The sequence below is a fragment of the Arvicola amphibius genome, chromosome 4 (genome assembly GCF_903992535.2).
Source record: "Arvicola amphibius chromosome 4, mArvAmp1.2, whole genome shotgun sequence".
NCBI classification, from domain to species: Eukaryota; Metazoa; Chordata; class Mammalia; order Rodentia; family Cricetidae; genus Arvicola; species Arvicola amphibius.
In genome coordinates this window covers 26,047,274-26,065,505 of record NC_052050.1, presented here as the reverse complement: position 1 = coordinate 26,065,505, position 18,232 = coordinate 26,047,274, and positions in this window count along the sequence as shown.

Sequence of the window (18,232 nt, the reverse complement as noted above, 5' to 3'; positions counted from 1 at the left end):
CGGATGCTGCCCCCCACACACATGGAGCTAACTAGTTAATAGATAGATTGGCAAGAGGCAAGAGCCAGGTTTCTTACTGTGCAGTGTGGAAGGAAGGAGGTAATGGAGTGACCTGTGGATTACATGCAGATTACACACAGGCATATTAACAACATATGTTGCATGCACTAGCACACACATAAGCATTTTCTTACTCTGTTGGCTAAGGCCTAGGGGCTATCGTATCCTGTGGGATATGAACAGACTTCATGCCTACGTCTTGTTTTCTATTAATAAATTCAGCCAAAGGAACCTGGAGCCCTTAGAAAAATGGCTGACTTAAGGACTTGAGCAGGAAACACGAGATGCCCCTGGAGTTTCTGTAGTGCCAGAGGGAAGCATGTGCAGACAGACCAAAGCCCCACAGCCCTGCTGAGAGGACACGGGAGCTAACCGAGAGAGCTTCTAAAGACTCTTCTCTTGGGTAATCATGGCTGTTGTTGTTTTCCTCTCTTGACATTTGAGACACAGTGTCACTCTGCAGCCCAGGTCGGCTTCACATTTGCCATCTTCCTATCTTGCTCTCAAGGACTGGTATGACAGGCACGCACCGCCACACCCGAGTCTGTTAGCGGAGAATCTGAGCAGCAAAATTAAATAGTGTTGGGGTGGGGATGCTGTTCCTCTGGTAGACTGCTCACCAATCATGCATGAAGCCCCTGGCTTTGATTTCCAGCACTATATCAATTGTACGTGAAGACACTTTCCAGCACTTAGGAGGTGGAGGTGGGAGGGCCAGAAGTTCAAGGTCATCCTTGGCTATGTAAAGTGTTCAAAGAATGACCTGAGATGTATGAGAGCCTCTTGAAAAAAATTTAGCTGTATTTTGATAAATCATACCCCATAATATAAAATAAAGCATCTCTGAATTCACAGTGATGTAACTCAATGATCATCTAGGTGTGGTGGTGTGTGCCTGTAATCCCAGCTCTCAAGGCATAGATACCAGAAGATCACAATGTGAAGGCTAGCCTAGACTACAAAGTGAGTTTCAAGTTAGCCTGTGTTACCCAGAAAGACTGAAAAACATGAAAATGAAATAAAACAAAAAATAGTGAATAAATGGAGAGCAGACATATCTCTCTAGCGTAAAATTCCAAATGCATTATGTATATGGTCTGCCATCTGAATCTATGATTCTACATCTGTAGATTCAAACAAACATCTGGGACTGCGGGTTGTATGGGGTTGGAGAGATAACTCAGCAGTTAAGAACACCAAGGGCCCAGGTTCAATTCCCAGAATCCATTTGGTGACTCCCTGTAACTCCAGTCCTAGGAGATCTGACACCTTCTTCTGACCTCTGAGAGCATCACATGCAAGGGTTGCACACGAATACAGACGTGCAGGCAAAACACTCATAAAAATACACATAAAGCTGGGTGGTGGTGGCACATCTCTTTAATCCCAGCACTTGGGAGGCAGAGGCAGGCATATTTCTGTGAGTTTAGAGGCCACCCTGGTCTACAAGAGCTAGTTCCAGGACAGTCAGGACAATTGTGCAAAGAAACCATATCTCAAAACACCAAACCAAACAAAACAAAACACATTAAAAAAAATAAATGTTTGAAAAATTAAAAAAAAACTTTAAAGAGACCCCATTTCAAAAACCAAGAAATTGCAGTGTGGTGGTGGCATACATCCTTAATCCCAGCATTCGAGAGGTAGAGGCTGATGGATCTCTGTGAGTTTGAGGCCAGCCTGGACTGATGTGAGAGTTGATGTATGCTGTGAATATGTTTTATTGCCATTGGTTAATAAAGAAGCTGCTTTCAGCCAATGGCTTAACAGAGTAAAGCCAGACTGAAAGAGATATAGAGAGAGTAGGCAGAGTCAGAAAGAAGCCATGTATCCGCCTCTGGAGCCTGCCAAAACTTTGCTGGTAGGTCATGACCTTGTAGTGATGCACAGATTAATGGAGATAGGTTAGTTTAGGATATAAGAGCTAGCTAGCAATACACTTAAGCTATTGGCCAAACAGTATTGCAATTAATATAGTCTCTGGGTGATTATTTTGGTTCTGGGCAGCTGGAAGCGAATGAGCAGCCTGCCCCAGCACTGGACTACCAAGTGAGTTCCAGGAGAAATTTTTAAAATTAAATTAAAAAATAACAAAGCAGCTATAAACAGCAATACTACATACATGCAGGACTTATATCCATAAATATATGAAGAACTCTGAAAATTCAACAAACTAAAAAGAACTGTGCTATGTGTTAGTTGACTTAGTAATTTTATAGTTTTTATATCATTGCTATACACTGTAAATACAGACAATTTTTGCCAATCATATTCTAACAAAGATAGAGAGAAAAATAAAAATTCAGACAGAAAAAATAAGGCTCCTTTCGTTTTGTTTTGAGATAGGGTCTCCTAGCTCAGACTGGCTTCAAACTCCTCTCCTTAAGCAGCTAAGAATAACTTTGAACACCTCCCTCAGCCTTTCAAGTGCTGACGAAGACAGGCACCACTGTGCCTGGCTCAGAAAAAAACAGCATTTTTAAAAGAAGGAAAAAAAAAAAACAATTAAATAAGACGGGCAAAATTCTGCTGGAGTTGTAACCCAGGCTCGGAGGAGTTGACTAACATGCTTGAGGCCCAGGGTTTAATTCTTTGTACTGAAAACATAAATGAGCCAAAGATCTGAGTCAATGTTTTGCTAAGGAAGATATGCAGGTGGCAGACTGGGACAGGTAAAGATGCCCTACCAGCATTAGTCACAAGGAAATGCACCTTAAATCTGCGCTGAGATACCACAGTTTATGCACTGGTACCAGTGGCTGAAATAGAGACGCATTGCTCGAAGTGTTGGCAAGGGTGTGGAGGAGCTGGGACTCCCATGCACTGTGGGGGAAGGACCTAAATGGGTAGCATTCTGGAGGACAGTTTCTTACAAGTTAAAGATGGAGCTAACCCATGACACGACCATTCCATTCCTAAGTGTTTTTCCAGAAGAAAAGAAAACATGCGTGTCCACACAGAGACAGAGCGCAAATGCTCGGCTCTGCTTGTAATATCAAGTCTCACGTAAGAGCCTCCACTTCCTGTTCAGCCCATCATGGATGCTCTCTTTTTGTGGTTTGTTTTATGCAGGCAAGGCAAGCCCTCTAAAGCTGAGCTGTAGCTCAGGCTCTCTTTTTACTTTGTATTTTGAAGCAAGGTCTCACAAAGCTGCCTAGGCCATCCTTGAATTGTCTATGTACCCCAGACAGGCCCTGAGCTTTGATTCTCCAGCTTCAGCTTTCTTACTAGCTGGGATCACAGACCTGTGTCCCCAGGCTCAGCTCTGATGGTGGCTCCTGATTCTTCACTGTAGAACTTTAATCATAAGAGCGGCATTCAGTCATGTGAATATTGTTTGCTACATTAAGGAGGCTGGCCTTGAGTTCTCTCTGTAGCCACAGCAGGCCTTAAATGTCCATCCTATGCGTCAGCCCTGGGATTATAGTCCTCTATCATCCAGCCTGGCTGTTATCAACCATTTTATCTCTCAAGCAACAGGTATTATTAGATTTCCAGGCCACAGCTGCCCTAACCTTGGGCCCAGGGACATCTCCCACTTCCTTTGACCCTCACATACCTGGGCTGTTGGGTCACCCTTCCTTTCTGTTCTTCTTTTCCTGGTCTGAATTAGCACTAGTCAGTCAGACCCGCGGGCTACAGCTTCATTTGCTCACAGGGACCTGCGCACTGGGAGATATTTGGCGTTCTACCTTCTGACCCAGCAGACCGCCCTGGGAGACGAGGCCCTGGTATGTCCCCTTGGGCCCTTGGGAGTCTGGAACACCGTGTGGTTGAGTGTATGGGTTGGGCCATGTGGAGCTGCCTGCAGGTTGAGGAGGGAGTGGGGTGCAGCTGGAGTGGACTTTTTGGTGATGGAGCAACTTTTGTGTCACTCCTGCTCCTGCAAGTACTTTCAACAAGCCCATCAGCCTGGCTAGGCTTGGGTGGAATCGTTTCTCTGGTTTGTTGTGTGCCTCAGCTGGCAAACAACATGGTGTTCTGGATGCGTCCCACCAAGTTTGCGGCCTGTGAGAAAGGTGCCCTGTGAGGCACCATGCTGGATCCTGAAGGAAGCATATCTTCAAGGGATGGATAAGTACATGGAGACTCTCCATACTTCCTGCCCAGGTTCCCTGAGGCCTTTAAACTAGTGTAAAAATAAAATAAAGATTATTAAAAACAAAAAGCTAGGGGCTGGAGAGATGGCTCAGTGGGGAAGCGCACTGGCTACTCTTCCAGAGGGTTCAATTCCCAGCACGCACACGGCAGCTCACACCTGTCTGTAACTCCAGTTCCAGGGCTTTGGACACCTTCATACATACATGCAGGTAAATGCCAATGAACATAAACAAATAAAACGCCAACCACGGAGCTCAGAGGGAGGGACTTCTGTCATAGGTTTGGGTTTGAGAATGGTGATGGATGGACTTAGCGCCGTGGTTCTCCTGGGCATGCATACAAAAGGCAGAGGCAGAGTCTCCAGGCCAAAAGGGCATCAGATCTAGGAGAGAGGTGATGGCTTTGGGAGGGTTGGTGTGGGGATGAGGGTTAACCGTAGTGGAACAGCGGCGGGTGGGGGGGGCATGGAGGAGTCCCCCAAGCTCCCGACTTCTGCTTGTGAGCTGACAGAGGTGTGACTTCATGTCCTGTTTGCTCAAGACGGTCCCTCACGGCCCCCACCTCGTCCCCCAAGCATCTAGCCCACTAGGGTCACCAGGAACTGAGAAGGTGGGATCTAGAAGCCGCAACTGGATCCTAGGAGGGGGAAGGCCAGCTGGTGTAGCAGAGGAGAACTGGATGGAGGGCGGGGTAGCACCGTGGTCTGTGGGCTCCAGGGACAGGTTTGTCAAGGCAGAAGGACAGGGGACATGCTTGAGAGGGGCAGGCTCAGAGGTGTTTATAGGGGGAAGGAAGAAGAGGGCGTTTATAGACGGGATGGGGGTGGGGTGGGTCCAGTTCTCAGAGTGGAACTCCGCACAGGTGGGAAGGGGCAAGGGCTTTTCCACCGGCTGCTTCGATTTAGCGTAGAAAATGCATTGCGCTGTGAAAGAAACGAGGAAAGGATTTGAAAACACCTTATTTCCATCTTTTGACTTGGGCAACGGTTTGATTTCCTTCTGAGAAGTTTTTCTTGGCAGAGAGAGGAGGGGAATCCAGAGTTCAGGTTCCAAGATCTCAACTTGCCTGGAGCCAGAAGCCAGGAGCCAGGGACAGCCACTAAGGGTGTTCATCAAAAAAATCCCAACCAAACAAACAAACAAAAGAATAAAGAGACCCAGTCCCCCACTAGCTCCACATCTTGTACCCCATTCTCCCATTTTTCCCTGGGGCCACCATTCTCGGGACCCACCCCTGACCTCCAGGCGTGGAGGGGGCAGGGAGGGCCACAATGCAGCACCATTGATGGAGACCATGCAATAATTGAATCCAGGGACCTCGAGACAGGCGGAGGCCGATGGTTTTTCCCGGCCTAATTAGATGTGTATATATATATATATATATATATATATATATATATATATATATATACCCAACACACACATACACACAAAACCTAGGAAACAAATCCATATGGTGCGCGATCCTTTTCTCAGGCTCTTTACCCTCCTGAAGTCATAAATGTCGTGGGCTTTTTAGCACCGGGGGATTGGGAAGGGGGAGGGCCCACGGGATAAGGTTTCTCTACCGTAGCCTGGTCCAGAATCTGGGGTTTTTAGCGCCAGGGTCCGCACCCCCACCCTAGTCCCTGGCTCGCTCTGCTATGCCTGGCACACAGCCTCCATCCACCACCCACGCAAACCTCCCTTCTCCCTCAGGCCTCTCCGCCCATGCGAACTCTTCCATAACTCCACAATCTCCCCCAACCCCAGTCCAGGCCTTCTCCTCTCCACCCGCAGAAAGGCCTATACACATCACCTTCCTCCAGTCCCTCAGCCTCTTCCTTTGTCAATCTCTCCTCCTTATGTGACCTTTATCTACCACCAGGCTGGAAGTAGATCAGAGACAAAATATAGGTCTTTCCCATCAACCTGGAGAGGGGTAGTCTTTTTTTTTTCTTTTTAAAGAATTTGATATTTTTTTTTCCTGAACAATAAGAACATCTGTGCCAAGGTAGAGGATCAGAATCATCTTTGCTGGAGTCTCTCTCTTTTTTAAAAATTATTTATTATGTATACAATATTCTATCTGCGTGCATGCTTGAAGAGGGCACCAGGCCTCATTACAGATGGTTGTGAGCTACCATGTGGTTGCTGGGAATTGAACTCAGGACCTTTGGAAGAGCAGGCAGTGCTCTGACCACTGAGCCATCTCTCCAGCCCTGAGAAGGGTAGTCTTAAAGCTGCCCCAGTTTTCTTCTGCTGTATATAAGGACCTGCGGGGCTTTATGTCTCTGCGAACACCTCAGTGTGGGGAGGGGTAGAACTTGGCATGGGAGCTGTGGACCTCTCCAGGCTGTGTCTGCCGCTTGCTGGCATCTCCTGGCTTGGATGTTTTTGAGGTTCTGCATTAAAGCCAGAAGGAGGTTTCTGGGATGACTACCTAACAGGAGGGCACACATTGAGAGGAAGGAGCCTGCTCGCTTCTCCTGAGAGCAGCCCAGCTTTAGAAATCTAGGTCATAGTATCTTGCCCCTGAGAATCCCAACCCCAAACACACACCACAGTGATTGAGAAAGATCCAGAGTCCTGTGGTCCTTTGGTGTGTCCAGGGGTTTGGTTCCAGGACTCCTTCAGATACAGAACCCACGGGCGTTGACAGTCTTTCAGTGAAAAGAGTGTTTGCATGTTTGGGAGGGACATGGAAAATGACATAAAATTATGTACTTGTTTAATACAGCTGCAATTGTTTTAAAAAGTTTTTTTATTTTTTGGTTTTTCTTTTTTTTTTTCTTTTTTTGGTTTTTCGAGACAGGGTTTCTCTGCAGCTTTTTTGGAGCCTGTCCTGGAACTAGCTCTTGTAGACCAGGCTGGCCTCGAACTCACAGAGATCCGCCTGCCTCTGCCTCCCGAGTGCTGGGATTAAAGGCGTGCACCACCACCGCCCGGCTATTTTTTGGTTTTTCAAGACAAGGTTCCTTTGTGTAGCCCTGGCTGTCCTAGAACTTGTTCTGTAGACCAGGCTGGCCTCCAACTCAGATTGGCCTCCCTCTGCCTCCTGCTGCTGAGTGTGGGTATGCCACCACAGCCCGGATTTAAATGAGTTTGTGTGTGTGTGTGTGTGTGTGTGTGTGTGTGTGTGTGTGTACTCATGACACTTTGCAAGTGTGGAAATCATATTTCCAGAAGTTGGTTCTTTCCCTTCATTTTGTTTTTGAGGCAGGGTCTCTCTTGTTGCTGCTGCTACACTGCCCTCTCATGAGTTTCCAGAGGGTTCTCTTCTCCTTTTCTCCCACATTGCTGAAGGGCTGCTAGAATTATAGATTCAAACCACATAGACTCCAGTTGTTTTGTTTGTCTGTAAATAAATGTAGCTTCCAGGGACTGGACCTGACATACACACTTTTACCCACTGAACTGTTTAGCTGGCTCACAATTTTTTTGTTGTTGTTTTAAGGCTTTCAACCCATTATTAGTTGCATCTGTGACTGCAGAAACCACAGATATGGAAAGCTGACTGTATTTGGAAGCCCAAGGTCTCAAAGGTGGCCCCACCTCTGTTGTGCAGCACGCTGTGGCCTTGGGAGAGGCTTCTTGGAGCCTGTTTCCTTGTGTACCAGTGGTTCTCAACCTTCCTATGCTGCGACCCTTTAATACAGTTCCTCATTTTCATTACTACTTTAGAACTGTAAATTTGCTGCTGTTATGAATCATAATGTAAGTGTCTGATATTCAGGGTGATCTTAGGGGACTCCTGTAAAAGGGTCATGTGAACCCCCAATGGGGTCGTGACCCGTGGGTTGAGAACCAACATTGTATACATTTGGCATGACTGTACAAATTGTTTGTCCCCACGGGCCAGTTGGTAAGAGTTCATCCAACCACAAGGAGCTTGTGTCCCAGGCCAGACAGAGAGGGGTATCACTGAAACCCTAAAGGAGTTTGGGGGTGCTTGTGGGGAGAGCCACAGCTGCAGCCCAGCTCAGCAGTCAGGAAATCTTTCTCTCACTTTGTCCACTTCATGCTCTTCTCCAGCTCCTGCCTCGGAGACCCAGGCTGTGTCTGCCTAACATATCGGTGCCTGTGGGTGGCTTCTCTGTCTCCATGTCAGCCAAGAAAGGGGGAGGGAGCAAACCGCTGGCCTTGCTGGAGTCTGAGGGACAATCAGTAGCTTCTGCCAAATGTGTCAGGCTTGATTAAGTCAAGGGGCTGGCCCCGTCCCCGTGTTTCTCTCTGCTCCCTCACTTTATCTGTCTTGGTGCACAGTTAGGGGTCTGGGTCCTCCTTGAAAGGCCATGTTGGTCCTTTCGGATGTGAGACTGGAGCGGAAGTTGACCAAGTAGGTGAGGGAGGCACAGGCTGGGCTCACTTTTGGTGGAAGAGAGCCTCACAGCATCCCCAAGGGCCTGGGGGTAGGGTGTGTAGGGACTGTGAAGAGGGTCTCAGAAATGAGTTGGCTTATAATCTTTTAAATATTTATTTGTTTGTTTTCTTTGAGACAGGGTCTCACTGTGTAGTCCTGGCTGTCCTGGAACTCACTCTGTAGACTAGGCTGGCCTCAAACGCCACAGCGATCTGCCTGCCTCTACCTCCTGAGTGCAGCGATTAAAGGCTTGCACCACCACGCCTGGCTTTTGGTTGTTTGTGTTTTTAAACATGTTCAGTTATGAGTAAATATATGCACACAAATGTACAGTGCTCACAGGCGCTCTGGCCTGGAGCTAGAGCTACAGGCCGTTGTAAGCCACCTGCCATGGGTGCTGGGAATCGACTTAAGCCTAGATCCTCTAGAAGAGCAAGGCATGCTCTAACATGAGCAATCTCTCCAGGTTCCGTGTCTGAATCCCTCCTATGAAAAGTACTGAGGTATTCAGAGGCAATGTGACATCAGACCCAGGCAGATAGGCAGAAGGATGCAGCTGATGCCAGGTAACAGAGAGCAGCTCTTGTGGGCACCAGGTTGCAGTTAAGGCCCCATGCGGGGGAGTGCAGGGCGTGCTGGGAGTGGGTAGGCTGATGAAGTAGGAAGGATCAAGCCACCCAGTCTGACTGCAGAGACAGGCATAGGGAGGGGGGAATGGGAGACAGGCTAGAAGGACGGGGTGAGGTTCCTATGGGGGAATCTCTAATACCAGGAAGGGAGAGACAGTGACTCAAGGATAATTTGAGATAATTATATTCATAAATATAATTTATAGGGTTGTGCTGGATTCAGCCTCGTGCATGCAGTATTAACTTTAAGGAGCACAGCAAATTGCCGAGTTAGTAACTAATTATCCCCATTTACAGCTTAGGGAATAAGAGCTCAGGTAGGATTTGGGACCAGTGTCCTCGAGACCTCAGAACTGGGGACAGGGCCTGGCTTGGAGTCCAGGGATGTGTGGCTCTAAAGCCTGTTTTCCTCTTAGAACCCAAGAGATAGAATCAGAAACAACCAGCACAGACTGGGTCAGGGGGGATGTTTCAAAAGGCAAGCTGGAGACTTCTCTTTGGAACATTGTGAGCTACCTGGTGGGATCTAGCAGAGACCAGGGAAGGGAGGGAGGGAAAAAGGGAAGGAGGGAGGAAGGAAGGGACAGTCTTTAAAAGGCTAGATTTCAAGCTGAAAAGATGGATCATGCCTGTAATCCCAGAACCTGGGAGGTAGGGGTGAAGGGAGAAAGATCTTTAGGAGTTAGAGGCCAACCTGGGCTACAAAATGAGTTCTAGGCCAGCCTAGGCTACAGAATGAGACTCTGTCAAAAAAACATAAAGACAAAATAAATCTGGAGAAATGGCTCGGTGGTTAATAGCACGTGCATTAGTCTGGCCGAGGACCCAGGTTCAGTGTCTAATGCCCTCATGGTGGCTCACAACTGTCTGTAATTCCAGTTCCAGGAGACCTGACACCTCTTTTTGGCCTCTGAGGGCATGAGGCAAGCACATGGTATATGTGCAGGCAGAACATTTGTACACATAAAAACAAAAATAAATAAAATCTTTTTTGAAAAAAAAAATGTTAACGTCTCAGAAAAATCTCAGACCTTTGGGACTGGCTGTGGATAGACAGGGTGGTGAAGCAGCTGGAATGGGTGGAGTGGCCCAGGCAGGGTGCACAGGGCAGGAACAGGCCTGCAGCTGATCCTCCTATCTTGGGGCCCGGCCCCCCAGGGCTGGCCTGGATGGCTCTGTGCCAGGTGCCCAGGGGCTGGGAGCAGAGGGGAGGAGGCCCTGGTGGCGGCATTAGGGTTCAGACTGCAGGCCCTGAACTGGGATCTCCTTTCTCTTCTTCCCCTGGGGGACTCCAGCTGTTCCTGCCACTCTTCGAAAGGGGATCCTTTAGGAACTTGGACGTCAGGTCAGTTATCAGGTTCTATCCACCTCTTGAGCTGCAGTTCCCACTGCAGTCTCTCTGTATCTTTGGGCACACCCTTTGCCCCTAGCCTTTCTCTCCATCCCCATCACTTCAGCTCTGTGGGGTGGGTGGGGTCCATGGGTTGGGTCTACCACACTTACTCTCATGTGGTCTTGGACAAATTCCTGGTTTTCCATAGTCTTATCTGTAAATTAGATCCAGTCACGCTTCTCATGCAGGCAAACAAGATATTACACAGGACAGTTGTGACCATGTTTTATGAGCTTTTATGTACTGGACAAATGGCATCTGATATCATTAAGTAGTTTCCAGGGGTCCGTGACAGGCAGTTTTACTAGCTTCTAGTTCCCTGGGTCCCCTGGAGTTTCCAGACCTAACTTGGGACCAGACTCTGAATTGATCTAGAGTACAGAAAACAGGCCCCAGTGATACCGTTCATCCTGTCAGGTTAAAGAGCAGATCACCTACCAAGACTGGAGTGGGACTGTCCCTATGTCTCCATGAAATGGTTTTGCTGATGGAAGACTGCCTGGATCAGGGTGGGGGGCTGACTCCTTGTTGGGGCCACCTGAGATAGCCTTAGTGCCAGTATGCCAAACAGATTCACCACTACCCCCTCCCCTGTTCTTGGCCAACCAGGTACCCGGACAGGAGGGGTACTGCAATCTGGCCTGACTGGGAGTCTCCCTCCAGCTCCCAACCTCACCTGAGTCATTGTTCTGGGTTTACCCAGCTGTGGGGCTTCTGGCAGCCTCTCTGGAGAGGCATGTGACAGGCCCCAGCCTGACAGGCATGTGGCACTCTCTGGGCATGTGCCCAGTCCATGTGTTGCCCTATGGAGGAGGAGCAAGGTGCCCAGGGCTGCTGAGGTGGCATCGATGTGAACCTTCAGTGATTTTGGCCTTGTGCACTGGCTTCTAGCCAATCACACACACCACCCTCACGCCCATTCTTACCACACACAGAGACACAGACGGGCGAACAGATAGACACACACACACACAAACACACGCACACATAACACACACACCAGAAGGGACTGAAGGGGCGTGGTCGTTGATGGGACATCTAGGTTTATGCATGCTAAGCAGCTACTCTGCCAGTGAGTTATATCCCTAGCCACATTCCTTTCTTTCCTTAATTTTTTTGTTGTTTGTTTTTGAGATAGGGTCTCACTACATAGTTCTAGCTGTCCCGAAGCTTACTATGTAGACCAGGCTGGTCTCAAACTCACAGACATCTGCCTGCCTATGCCTCCCAAGCACTGAGATTAAAGGTGTACGCCACCATGCCTGGATAAACTTGTATTACATTATTTTATCTATGCGTTTATATGTGTGTACACCTACATGCATGCATGTGCCATGATGTATGGGGTGGAGATCAGAACACAAATTACAGGAATCAGTTCTTTCCTTCTGCTAGGTAGGTACATCATTGACCCTGGTGGCAGGCACCTTACTCACGGAATCATCTCACCGGCCCTATATTCCCTCTTCCTAATGCTGCCAGAATTGTTTTTCTACTGTCTGTCCCACTTTGGTCTTCGGCAGAGATCCAGAACATTTTCTCAGATGACCTCAGTAGCTCCCTATTCCGAACAGATTCCTCAGATTGCCACCAGATCACCCCTAGACTTGGCTCTGTCCTCCCCTGTCCCCATGAGTTAGTTATGGGAGTTAGAGTCAGCCTCCCACTCCTCCTTTGCTGCAGTTGTTTCTGGTCTTCATATTCTCTCCCCTGCTCTTCTACCCCACAATCTACACTCTGTTCAGACTTTGGGGTTCAATTCAAGTGCTACCCTGATAGGACCCTCTTGGGGTTTCTCAGAGCCCTAATGCCTGTTGGATGCTCCTGCACCACAATACCCACATTTATTTCCTCAGTGATTTTTTTAACTATTTATTTATTTATTTATTTATTTATTTATTGTTTTTCGAGACAGGGTTTCCCTGTAGTTTCTAGAGCCTGTCCTGGAGCTAGCTCTTGTAGACCAGGCTGGCCTCGAACTCAGAGATCCGCCTGCCTCTGCCTCTTTAACTATTTTTTTATTTACTTTTTATTTCTCTCCCTTTTCTCCCTCTTTTTCTCCCCTCTCCCTCCCTCCCACGTGCATGCACGTGTGTGTGTGTGTGTGTGTGTGTGTGTGTGTGTGTGTCTGTGTGTGTCTGTGTGTGTGTGTGTACAGGTACCCCAGAAGGCCAGCAGAGGATGTCACATTCCCTGCAGCTGAAGGTTATGGGTAGTTGCAAGCTGCCAGATGTGGATGGAGCTTAGGAAGTGAACTTGGGCCCCCTGTAATAGTAGCAAGTGTTCTTAGTTCTCGAACCATCTCTCCAGCCCTTCCTGGTGATTCCTCTTAGAAATTAACATGGGGGGGGGGGCTGGAGAGATGGCTCAGAGGTTAAGAGCACTGAGAGGTTAAGAGCACTGACTGCTCTTCCAGAGGTCCTGAGTTCAATTCCCAGCAACCACATGGTGGCTCACAACCATCTATAATGAGATCTGGTGCCCTCTGGCATGCAAGCATACAGGGAAGGAATGTTATATACATAATAAATAAATAAATAAATAAATAAATAAATTCACATTGGGGCTCCCTGGTGAGGAAGTGGGGGGGCAAGTGTTGAGCCAGGAGGAGGCTGCATTTGTTGTTTTGGGAGACCCTCTAAGCAGTCTTAACAACCCCCAACTCCCAACCCCCACCACACTTGTTGGCCCCTTGCTTCAGGCTGAGAAGACCTTCTTGACCTAGGGATGGAGCACTCAACCTTCACCTTAGCCCATTTGCGATTCCCTTCATGGGTCACAGGGATGGGCCAATCAGAACCAAAGACCCCTGGGGAACTTGGATGGGATTATTAGGACCAAAGTACTCTCTACCCCTAGGACTCTGAGCCTGAGGCCTTTTGGCTGTCTTGCCAGCATAAAGGAGAAGGCTGTCCAAGGAAGGGGAGCAGGAGGTGGAGAGGGAGAAGCTGGTCCTGGCCTTTTCATTTCTAATGACAGACTGTAAATTGCCTCATGGAGTTGGTTGGATTTGCCTCCTATTGCAACACAGACTCCTGGCTATTGTGTCCAGCGTTGAGGAGAAGAAAGCTCCTTAAGGCTGGCTTCTGGGCTCTGTTTGGGGACCCCAAGAAGTCATGGCACAGCCCTCTGCTCCAGCACTGATGAATGGCACCTGAGTTGCCCTGTGCCCCTGGCCTGCATATCCTGTGAACAGTGCTGGCATCTAAGGTCTGGGGGAGTAGAATGAGAACCATCTGGACTGCTGATGGAAGCCTTAGCCCTGGGGCAGGGATAGGTCTCTGGGAGTGGACACTGAGCCCCAGGCCAAGGGTTTGTGAGGTGGGGCTTCAGGCTCCTGCTAGATGACTCCGAGGGACCCTTATATTCTGAGTCACTAAGTTATGGGGTAAGTGAGGGCATGACTAGATTTTTTTTTTCCTGAGGGAGTAATCCCAGTTTGGGGAAGAGACCCAAACTCACCTCTTGAACCCTTTGGGAATGTTGCTGGAAACATTCGAATCAGTGAGGAGGGAGTGGCAGGTGGGCAGGGATTGCTGGGAAGGAATACCCCCCAGGTCTGGGAAATGCCGGGATGTGATCTGAAGGGGGCACCACTGAGCACCCTGGGAAGGATGAGGAATGAGAACTAGAATGTTCCAGCATGTTCTGTGATGGTACGTTAGGGAAATGTCCCTAGCTCATCTCCTAGATGGTAGTAGGGTTGGAAGAGGTAAAAGCTGGGTGGAGCATGACGGGAAATGGGGATTACTTCCTGGGCCTGGGAGTTCTCACCCTGCACCTGGAGCTGATGATAAGGGCCTGAAATGGAGGCAGTGTACGGGAGTTCTCCAGGGCATGTGCTGGGAAGGCCTGACCACTTTGAAGGAGCTGGGCTGAGAGGCACAGGCCAGGCAGGATAGCAGACAACGTGTCTGGTGGGGCTGAGAAGGGTCAGAGGGAGGACAAGAAGGCTGCAGCAGGGACCTAAAAGGAATAGGAGGTTGAAGAAGTAGTCCTCCTTGTCTGTCTCCCGAGGCCCAGGGGCCCAGGCTTCTGCTCACCAGCTGCCGCAGGCTGACATGGGTCTGCTTCGCATTATCAGAAGAGTTGCTTCTTCCAGCCATATGGTCAGCAGACCCTCGGCTGGGGCACCACAGAAAATGCTGCTGTGACCCCAGCCCTGGTCCAGCCCTTTCTTCCCCTGGCGCTCCAGCCCAGGCCCAGGGTCTCCCATGGCTCTCTCTGCTGGATGCAGAGGACTTATGTTTCAAGTCTTGTCTCTCTTTGCCCATTGACTGACAGAGGGAGGGAGGCCTGAGGGAAGGGGGTGAGACAACAGGGCCTCAAAGATGAAGGCATGAGACAGGCTGAGACAGACCCTGGGCTCTGGATTTAGAGGAGAGGTGCCCTGGGAATGTCGGGAGGCGTGTCGGAAGTGAAGACCATAGTCTAGGTCCAAGGACACTGAGGACACAGACAGAAGCTAAGGGGTTCCCCTTTGTCCTCTGAAACCCCTGAGGACTTGGGGTGAGTTCCTGCTCTGGAGATCCAAATCCCTACAGCCGAGCCCTGTGCTGCCGCGGCCCAGTGCATAGCCACTAGACATTTGTAGTCATTGGCATTTGGCATGCGGCTGGTCTAACATTAGATGTGGAGAAAGAATAAAGATACACAGGAGCTGGGTGTGGTGGCGTTCACCTTTAATCCCAGCACTTGACAGGTCGAGCCAGGAAGATCTACTAGCCTAGTCTACATAGCAAGTTTCAGGACAGCCTGGACTGTAGAGAGAAGCCCTGTCAAAAAAAAAAAAAAAAAAAAAAAGGAAAAACAACAACAAAAGCCACGTAGGATTGAGACAACTTAGTGGGACAAAAAAAGATATCTAAAATATTTCATGAACAATTTTAAATATTGATCACTTGTTGAAATAATATTTATATATCTATTGGGCTAATCCATTGGTAGAGTCTGCCGTTTCTTTTATTTGTGAAAGGTGCCCACTAAAAAGCTTCCAAGTCCACATGGGTCCCTTGTGTTCTGTGGGTACTGGATGGAGTGAGCCTATCACTTACTGGGTGTAATCAAACAGTGTTCCAGGCAAGGTGCTGAGCACGCACCAGTGAGCAAGACCAGAGCCTGGCTCTGGTTTCCTGGGATTTATAGTAATCGAACAATCACTCAGACGAGTGCCTGGGTACAAAGAAATCTTTAGTGGTGTAAAGAAGACAGACCGTAGGGTTTTCTGAAGCTGGAACCAAGAAACCTGATTTGGAACTGGGTGTGGTGACACACGCCTGTAATCCCAGTCTTGGGGTGTGGAGGCAGGAGGATCAGGAGTTGAAGGCTAGTCTTGGTTATTTATGGAGGTTCAGACCAGTCTGAGTTATAGGAAACCCTGTCAAAAACAAAGCATATTAAAGAAACAAGCAACACACACCACGAGAGACAGACGGACAGACAGACAGACAGACAGACAGACAGACAGACAGACAGAAAAACTAATTTGGACCCAGGGAACCAGTCAGCCTTCCCTAAAGATTCTCTAGACTGAGGTACCTTGGTAAAGAATGTTCTAGATAGGACAGCGCACACAGCGGCCCTGAGGCTAAAGGAAATCACAGTTTTCAGAATTCTGAGGAGTCTGTCTGAGAGGCACACAGACAGTAAGATCAAAGCAGTGAGTCTGGGGTGGTGCTCACACAGCCCCACAGGACCTCAGGAAGCATGGGGAAGCTGACTGTAAGGATTTAACTCTTAGGGTGGAGGCAGGATGGGTGGAAAGGGCAGAGGTCACACCAATGCTTTCCCCCCAAATGCTGGGAAGGGATGGGTAGGGTTTTAAATCCTCCACAGCTTCCAGAGTCCTAGGAATATAGTCCAGACCCCTTCAACGGACTCCACAGGAGACCTGGCCCCTGGCTGGCCCTCCTTCTTTCCCTCCCCTCCTCGCTTTCCTCCCCTCCTTTTCTGGGCTCGAGGCTCCAGTGTTTCTCCAAGCTGGCCTCTATTCTCTCTCCTTCCAGGCCTGCTACCTCGTGCATCCGTAAGGGCCAGCTTCCACGTCCCTTCCCTGACCTCCCTGCGGCTGGCCTGACGAGTTCCCCACTTATACTTTCTGTACCCCCAGGGCTGCCTGCTGCAGTTTTCTGAATAGAGTGGTTACCGAGGAGGGGACCTGTGCCCCTCTTTATTCCCACAAGATAGAACCTGCATTTTTCTACCAGAGGCACCTTTAGGAGGAAGATGGTATTTCTTTCATCAGAATGGAGAGTCCTCTAAGAGCAGATATGCTTCTCTCCTACTAGGAATTCATTCCTACTGTGGATAGTCGGCCCATAGTTGGAAGATGACCCCCAAGCCTGAGCTCTTCTTCTCCATCAGACAGAGTGTTTCCCCCATTACTCCGAGGCTTTGCTAGTGCCAAAATCATTTCTCCCATCTCCTCTCCACCACCATGTTGTTCTCTTTGTGTATCCTGTCAATGGGGGTGAGATACAAGGATGCTCCTGTCTCCCTGAATCTGACTCTTGGCTGGGCTCTGCTCCCTGGGCCTGGAAATCTGGAAGGTTTGCTGGTCCCGCTGGCCCTGCTTCCTGGACCTGGAAATCTGGAAGGTTTGCTTGCTGTTCTTCCTAGAAGAGCAAATCCTTCTCCTGCCTTCCAGGGTGGCCGTAAGCCACTCCTACTAGAGGACCTGGATGATGGGCCAGTAAGGGATGGGCAGTTCTGACCACCTGCCTCACCAGCCTCAGAAGGGGCACAGCCAGGAGCCAGGAGTCCTAGAGGCCCCCAAGCCAAGCAGGCAAGAGCTCTGGTTAGGATCTGTCCACAGAGTCTCCAGGGAGGGGCTTGCCTGACTCCTGGCCAGGCCAGCCAGTCTCCTGCTGGGCCATCTGGACAGAGGTTCTGTGTGATCTTGTGTATGAGTACGCTTGTGTGTCTTACAGGCCATGTGGGTGGCTGAGAGCTGCCGGGTCATGACCTGGCCCTCCTAGCGAGCCTCTGGCTCCCCTGTGGTCAGTTTCACTTCTGACATCTGGTCAAGTTCACAGCTGCCCAGCTTCCTGCATGGCGGTTTCTTTTCTTTCTTTCTTTCTTTCTTTCTTTCTTTCTTTCTTTCTTTCTTTCTTTCTTTCTTTCTTTTTTTAACTTTCCCTCTCTGAGATCTGGAAGCAAAGGACCCCCACTATTCTCCCCCACCCACTTCATGACCACACATATGAAGTTGCTGGATTCTTGTCAAAACTTACAGAAGACTGGACAGGAACTTATAACATTGGGAATTATAGGGCTGGGAGTTTGGAGGGGAGGGACCCTGATCTACACATTCAATCTCAACTAACAAAAAATGGGTGTTTCCAGAAAATCTCTTGGCACCATTTTTTTCTTTCTTTTTGTTTTTTTTTTTTTTTTTTTGCTATTTAATGTCCATCACTTATATTTTATGTGTAGGTTTCGGGGGGGGGGCAAGAAATGCTTACACAGGATGCAAGGGGGAGGTGATGGGGGATGAACTGAGGGGGTCTGGAGCTGGAAGCTGCCAGCTGGAGGGTCAAAGGTTCCATCCTGACCCAAAGTAAGGCAGGAGAGACTCTAGAACGAAACACATGCTAAATTGCACTTGCAGCTCCCCACTGCTCCCCAACTTCTGGGGAGGAAAATAAATACATGAAGAATGTACCACTCCCCAGGGTGCCTGGGGCATGCCAGCAGGTGAGGTTCCTCC